We start from the raw sequence: 7,256 nt of genomic DNA on the forward strand, positions 1-7,256 counted from the left end.
CACAAAACATGTATAAAAAGAGAATGAAAAAGGGCACAACAGCTTTTGTTGATTGTGAATTGTTGGCAATTTTTGTTCTACGCACTCCCGATAAAACAATAAATAGCTTGAACAGTTTCATGTTCTGTCTGTGATATAGCCACAAACGCGACCAAACTTCTTGCGACGGATTTGACTTCTGTCTTTGAGCTGCGTTGCTCAAACGCACACTCCATTAGTTGGACTGTGGTTGCTTTAATTTTGCCATTTCTTCGTTCACAATCAGATGCTTATCCGAATGAGCTGGCGAGGTGAACTTTTTTATCACTTTTTAAATACTTTTTTTGCTTTTGTAATTGTGTTTGTTGTGTCATATTGTAAAGTGCACATAAAAAGTATGGGGCCACAATCGCAACTCAAGTTCGCTAGACTGTTGTACCACTGCTACAGTATCATAGCCGGTTATAGGCAAATTATTCGTAAGCAATTGTTCGTAAAGCAATTGTTCGTAAGCAATTGTTCGTAAAACAATTGTTCGTAAACTGTTTTTCGTAAAATGAAATCCGTAAAACAATTCTTCGTAAAGCATTTCTTCGTATACATCAAATTTTAACTGCATGCACGAAAATATACTTTAGGAAGAATTGTTTAGCGAAGAATTAATTTTACGAACAATTGTTTTTCGAACAATTGCTTTACGAACAATTGCTTTACGAACAATTGCTTACGAACAATTGCTTTACGAACAATTGCTTACGAACAATTTGTCGGACACCATCATAGCCGACGCAATCTCTGAAAATTTTACCCCAGAAGAGTTCACCACCGCCCTCCGCCTAGTGAAACCACACAAGTCTCCAGGGCCGGATAAGATCTGCCTTGAGCTTGTGCTCCATGCTGGCCTCGCCCTCAAGTCCTGGTTGCGTAGATTCCATTCTTCTTGCTTGCACCACTGTATAATCCCAAAAATTTTCTGCAGAAGAACTTTAGTGATGGCCTAGGCCTTTAGCTAAGTATCCCTAAGCCTCACAAGCCACCAGAGGACACATGGAAATATCGTCCAATTTCTCTCCTCTGTGTTCCTTTCAACATCCTCGAAAGGCTAATCTATGCCCGTTTCAACCCAATCATCGACCCGCACCTCCAAAACGCACCTCTCCGCGCGGAAAATTCACTGTGGATCAAGTCACACTTTTGACCGAAGACATCGAGGATTGCTTTGAGGTAAAATAAAAAGAAGGCCCGCGCTGTCTTTCTAGATCTCACAGCTGCCTACGACATGATATGGCATCGCGGCCTCACTTGCAAGCTGCTTCGCCTGCTTCCAGACCGACATATGGTCCATGATGGAACTTGTTAGGAATCGAAGCTTTAGCCTACCCTCACCACCGGAAAATCACGACGAAGCAGACTGAGACGCCAGAAAAATGGGGTCCCACAGGGATCAGTTCTGGCTTTACATCTTACATTTACACTCATGGCTCAAGCGCCTATAGCAGTCTTCAGCTGGAAAGCGAGGGCTGACACTTTCTTTATAGCAGCCCTAGCCCTTGTCTACTCTTCACTAGAGTACTGTGCACTTGTTTGGTGCTGTAGTGCTCACTGCCACAATATCGACACTGCCGTAAACAGCGCCATGCGCACAATGACCGGATGCCTGCGTCCCACTCCATTGGACAATCTACCTGTTCTTGCTGGCATCCAACACTGTTAAGCAAAAAGTATATAAATTTCCACCCCTAAGGGTGGTCTCTGTTTTCCACCCTATGCTTCTGTAGGGTGGATTTTTCCACCAAAAATGGTGGATATTTCCACCCTTGAGCAATTATGGAAATTTCCACCCCCAGCAAAATCCACCCTAAACTGTGGAAATTTCCACCCTAGTCTCTGTTTTCCACCCTAGGCCCATACACTCATAGGGAGGATTTTTCCACCACAAAAAGTGTAAAATTCCACCCTTCATCTGAGGTGGAAATTTCCACCTCAGTAGCATTTACTCTCAGGCTGTCTAAATTTCCACCCTTTAGGATGGTCCTAATTTTTACCTTATTACTTTTGCTTGAGTTGGAAATGTCCACTCTACAATTCAGACTGTTTTTTTTATCGCATTAATTCGTGTTCCTGTTTTTTTGTTGCACTTTCTGCCTCCCTATCCGTCAGGTTGCGTAAAAAGTGTTCCTTGCACAAGTGTTTTTCAACCTTTCTTGAGCCACGGAACACTTTATGCATTAAAATAATGTTGCGGAACACCAAATCGGATTTTATAATATGGGCTAATCCATAATGCAATAAAATAAACAATACAACAACAGTTTATTCACTTTCAGCTTTTCTCAATGCGATATCTTGGCCTGTTTGGATGAGCACAATTGCACAAAGTTGATATACGAGCAGGAATTGCAGAAAGGCAAACGCAAAGCAGTTGTGATTTTAATTTTCGACCTGTGTTCCATAGAACGCTAGTCCATTTTAACAATTTCTTGCGGAACACCTGACGATCTTTTACTGAACGATATAGTGTACCGAGGAACACAATCATGTTAAAAATCACTGCCTTACACCAGCACTACCAAATTGTTATTCAAAACTGATTTATTAAAGCTTGCACAGGTGTGCTAATATCAACGGAAACCGGGAAATGTCACACAGGTAATTTAATAGTTGTAGCGTTTCGGCGACTTCTTGGGGAAAGTTAATATCAAATATCCAATACGTGTGCAGAAGCAGTGCAGTTTCAGGCTCCTCGATGTGGCATAGCAGTTGCCTTTGCACGTGTAGAGAAAATCCCTCGGATGTGCTCCAGGTAAGGAGTTGTGACTTTTGTCAAGCTGAAACTGTCATCCTGTAAAACAATATGTAACATTAGCATTGATCCAACCTTATAAGAATTATAGGCCTATGGTAAAACTGATTATACTTGGAAAAGGTATAGATTTATACGATGCTAACGAATTGTGTTGTTGTGACACACTACCATCTCTATGGCACACAAATAAGCTTTACAGAGTTATTGGCAATGTAACAATTTCGCACCAATATAAAAATGGCAGGCAAATGAAATATTCAGCAGCAAAATGTGACCCTCGAAAAACTGTTTATGATCTGATTAATAAAACATTTATCCAATAAAATTCAAATTTCAATTCAATTTTGATCATCTCATCTGCATTTCATTTCACTTTTAATTTCATCTTCGATCAGGCAAAACAAAACGCTTTTTTTAAGAGCTGTAACTTTAGTTCTCATTTCGTATGTGTGCAAGATATAGCAGTTTCTCAGTTGTTTAGATTAGACCATAGTTTTGTTGTTATCCTGTATATTTTTGTCTAATCTTTAGTATTTCTTATTCAAGGTACAAGGTGTTTTAAAGGCTTGATGAAGACTACTAGATGCAAATTGCATAACCGAGAACGATTGTTATGTCGTTTTTGTTTTCACAATGTTAAATGTTGTCTCGTTGCTTAGTTATGTCTATTTATGGTTAAAAAAAACTCTTTTAACATGAACACTTTGACTTTTTTGCAGAATTTGTACATAAAAAAACAAAACAAAAATTCGTCATGACACGGTTTTGTTTTCAAACGCACTTACGTTTCTAGAAAATAGGGCAAACCGAACACTTCGAATTAATCTTAAAGCTACTTGAAATTATTGGTTCGTTTCAGTTTCAATTCTTTTATTTAGTTTTGCTTCTCACCACGATTCTTGAAATTTCATTTGCTCAAACAAAATTCTTTTAAAACATCCAAAGCTTTAATGTGTCAAAACGAGAGCTGTGGAGTTGGGAGAAAAATTTACGACTTCGACTCCTCGATTTATAACTGGCTGACTCCGGCTTCAGTGTTGTAAGGTTTTTTAGGACCTCCAGATTGTTTTTTGGAGTATTCAAAAAGAATACAAAAAGAATAATAATCAGTGGTTCTATGAAACGTTGTGCGTTAAAGTTGTGTTGTTGTAAGTAATAGAAGCTTAGTCTTATATATCTAATTGCATGCAGTTTAAAATTGAAAAACATTGTTTATCGTTTTGTATGCAGCCGGAGTTGCAGTCTTGCCTGTTTTTTTAAAAACTCCTATTCCAGAGCCCCGATAAAAACCATGCGCATTTTTGCAAGCAAAAAAATGGAAAAAAAATTCTCTCTTTTATTTGTGACGTCAGTGGACTTAGAGCCCGTGATCTCACCTCTTTTTTAACGCTCTGTCTTGGAGAGTGCACTATTGCGAAGAAAATAGAGTTGGCATTCCGCTGATATACGGTTTAACAATTTTGACCACTAGGTGCGGAATTAGCGGAATCATCATCTGTAAATGATGATGATTCCGCTGATGTACGGTTTAACAATTTTGACCACTAGGTGTGAGTAATGAGTTGTGAAGCATTTTCCGACAAATTTTGTTTCATTAAGCAAGCGCTTAATGTGAATGCGGGATATAAAATGAGATATAACTTTTACTAATATTGCAAGACAGTCATACACATTCTACGATGATCATCATTTTTCCATTTTGTTTTTATTTTGATACATTCTAATAGGTGAAGTAGTGCCTCCTACCTTACATAGTGCTTACGTGCATTATGATACGGATACTGCGAGGTAACAGCATCAAACCGTTTAAGTAAAAAATGTAATTGTAATCAATTATAGCTAGCGGTAGACTGATGACTTACAGCGCCAATTATCACAAAATGCTGTATTCCCTCTTTGAATACAAGCGGTAAGCACAGCAGAGCTCTCCAGCGATCTGCAAATACAAAATAACTATGAGCTGTGCATAATTAATAGATAAGGTAAATGTGGTGCCAAACTCAGTTACTAAGTTTTGGGAATGAGAAGATAAGGTTGTCATCACACTAGGCCTTCGGCACTAACGAAAGGAGAGTGGCCAGTTACTTTCTCTTGGCTTTGATATGTACTTAGAACAGTAGACACAACAAAACCATCGTGCAAAACATGACAAGTTGCCAGAAAATATTAAATATTCTCACGCTAAATAATTCACAATAGAATATTATCAGACAATTCTATGCAATGTAAGTTGCTTCACCTATTTAATCAAATTAAATAAAGAGTTACCGGTATGGGTTCGTGGTTTAACTGCTTCTTCTAGTCAAATGACAAAACTAGAGTCCTGTTTTTTTTTTCGGTCATTTATCGGTCATTGACCTATTTTTTAGCAAAATGTCCGAAAAAAATATAGTCAATTCGGTCAATTGCGGCCGGATGTTGCAAGGTTGAGTTTCGCTGATGAACGTTGAAGAAACGTTTGTCTGTTCTAACTTTTCTCAGATAAAACACGACAACGTTTCTCAGCGAAACTTAATGTTGTAGCTAGTCAGGAAGTGCAAATTTTGGTTTGGAGCAGCTACTTGAAAGGAAATATTTTCATCAGAAAAAATGACCGAAATAAATAAAAAATGACCGAATTTTTTCAAGTCATATCGGACAAATTACCAAAAAGTCTCTGAAAGCACGCTCCATCAAGTATGAGCTGGGAAAGGCAATAATAAAAACTTTGATCCGATTCCACACGTGAGAGTATGTCTCTTTGATTTGGTTCTGCAGCCAGAACGATTGATACGAGATGTTGAACTTCGGTTTGAGTGCAAAATCGTTTTACAATGTTATTAGTTCCTCCTTAAAAATTTCATGTTCGGAACTATCACAGAATAGGTCGATTATTCAATCATAGATTTCTAACTGGAATACATCCTGGAATCGAACTCCCATGTCTTTGCGTACTTCTTGAAGATGATTAGATATGCCTTTGCCACTGGTATCAAGTTGATGCAAGCTTGAGAAGTGGAAAAATTCTCGTCTAGCTAAATTTCGCTGATACAACACGAGCTTATTTCGTTACGCTGAAGGGATAAATTCAATTCATTAAATTAGGAAAATAGCCTATGTTTGACAAGTAGGCGATATCACTTTTCACAACCAGGACGTCATTTGCAAGGGCAGGATCACAACTCTGCAGAAATTCCTTGATAGTTTCAAACAGCGAATAAAATCGTGAATCAATTTCTCTGGGAAAGCCAACGTACTTCGGTGTGGAGTAGTATGCGCTCAAAAGCTTCATCATTCTCATTGCACAATCATTTGAATAAGCGTGTATTCAGAGCGTGCGCTTTAATTTTATTCACTGCTTTGATGACAGTCTTCAAAGATAGATTAAGACGAACGCTAGATCAAAATACTCTCGGATTGAAAGATCGGATTTGCGTAATCGCAGTGCTTCAAAGTAAGTCACGTGTTACGACCTCAACAAACTTGTAAGGCACTGTGAAGCGACTTTGCCAACATAATTGCTACAAAATCTGCCACAGAGCTCTTATAGTCACCGTCTTCTTTTGTATTTCCTTGAAGCGAAACATGACAAAAAATGCTTTGCTATCATCTTCTTGTAACTGCCCCGATTTACTCTCAGCGCTCCCCAATCGCCCACTTTATAGCCAGCGCCCCCTTTATGATTGCAAACGCCCACAGGGGGGCGCTGGCGCCCACTTTGGAAACCACTGGTTTAAATGGATAACTGGTCAAATGTTTTAGACCTAACCTTGACAGCATTTGGTTTTATAAGTTGTGACAAAAACAAACAGTGTAAACAAAAAATACACAGATTACAGAATATATATAATAATCTGCTACGACCTACAGTACATGTTTTTTGTTGTTACAATTTAGACTGGTGTTACAGCATATATACACAACATAAAGAATACTACTGTAGATAGACAAAAAGTCAATAACTTTGGTTTAATTAGTTTGACAATTATAGTACGGTACTAGAAAAAAGTCACAATGTTACTTACCAAACCATTTCGTGTCCAAGGTGCAGATCGCCCAAAGTAACGCAATTACGTAGTTGATTTCAATATTCTACTTCAAGGGGAAATTCATGTATATGAACAACTTAGTTCACTAGTTGTTGATAATCCACGATGAAGTCACAGCGACAAACAAAACAATACCACTATCCCCTACAGTAGGTTTCATACAAAGTTTTGCTGTGAATTAAACAAATAACATAACTTCATTTTAAATCGTGCTTTTCTCTGCATTATGACTACCTCTAGCTCTGCCATTGGAACTAAACTAAACAAAACAAGTAGCCTACTGCACATAAAAACTTGGTCAGCGAAAAGAATTTACAACGTACAAACAACGCTTTCGTTTAACACTTTAACATTTCTGAGGCATCTGTCAATCCTCGCCACACTCGACCGCACAGAGATACCAGTAAATTAGGTCAGCGTCTCTTCGTCGACGAAGCGAAAAC

This window comes from Aplidium turbinatum, chromosome 6, assembly GCF_918807975.1.
Source record: "Aplidium turbinatum chromosome 6, kaAplTurb1.1, whole genome shotgun sequence".
NCBI classification, from domain to species: Eukaryota; Metazoa; Chordata; class Ascidiacea; order Aplousobranchia; family Polyclinidae; genus Aplidium; species Aplidium turbinatum.